This window comes from Marmota marmota, unplaced genomic scaffold (genome assembly GCF_001458135.2).
Source record: "Marmota marmota marmota unplaced genomic scaffold, marMar, whole genome shotgun sequence".
NCBI lineage: Eukaryota > Metazoa > Chordata > Mammalia > Rodentia > Sciuridae > Marmota > Marmota marmota.
Genome location: NW_026000207.1, coordinates 451108 through 451857, shown reverse-complemented (window position 1 = coordinate 451857; position 750 = coordinate 451108).

Below are 750 nucleotides of genomic sequence, written 5' to 3'. Positions count from 1 at the left end.
CAGGACTGGGAGTGAAACGGGCTCCAGCCCGGGCCTCTGGCCCTAGTTGGCCCATGGACCCAGGCGGAGCCACCGGCGCCCAGGGTCCTAGGGCCTGACCTGTGCGGGGCGTCTTCCCCTCTTCACCTTCTTACTGGAAAGTAACTTTTCACGCCCGCCGGGCTCAGGTCTCGGGCATTCACTGAGCGCAAACCACGACAGCCAGGATCTACAGTGTAGGGAGGACAGGAGAGCACACGAGGGAAGAAATGGAGTACAGTGGCTCTGGAGAGGGGTGTGCACACCATAGTTTGTAGAGAAGCAATGGCTCAGCTTTGACAGGACGGGGAGAGTGTCCCCAGGAAGCACATTGACCATTGGAAGACACTTTTGCATGTTCAAACAGATGGAGAGGTGGGTCAGGCAGAGAGGGGAAAGTGCAGAGGCTGAGGAGCATGTTAGAAAATAAATAGGTGACTTAAGCTGCTGGAGTGGAGAATGTATAGAGATGGACAAGAATGAGGAGAAATGGGGGGCAAGAAGACACATTCCTTAAGGAGTATCAGAAAGCTGCCAATATAAAGTTGATTAGCCGTATATTTAATGTCTCTTGTCCTTCAAGACCAAGGACACCAAGATAAGAATCTAGTATAATTTTCAAAATGCTGACTTTGCAGGAAGATCTGAGCCTAGCCCCCCTAAGCAGGATGAGTTACCCCCTGATGGAAACTGAGGCTGCCCCCCCCCCACCACACACACACACACACAAGC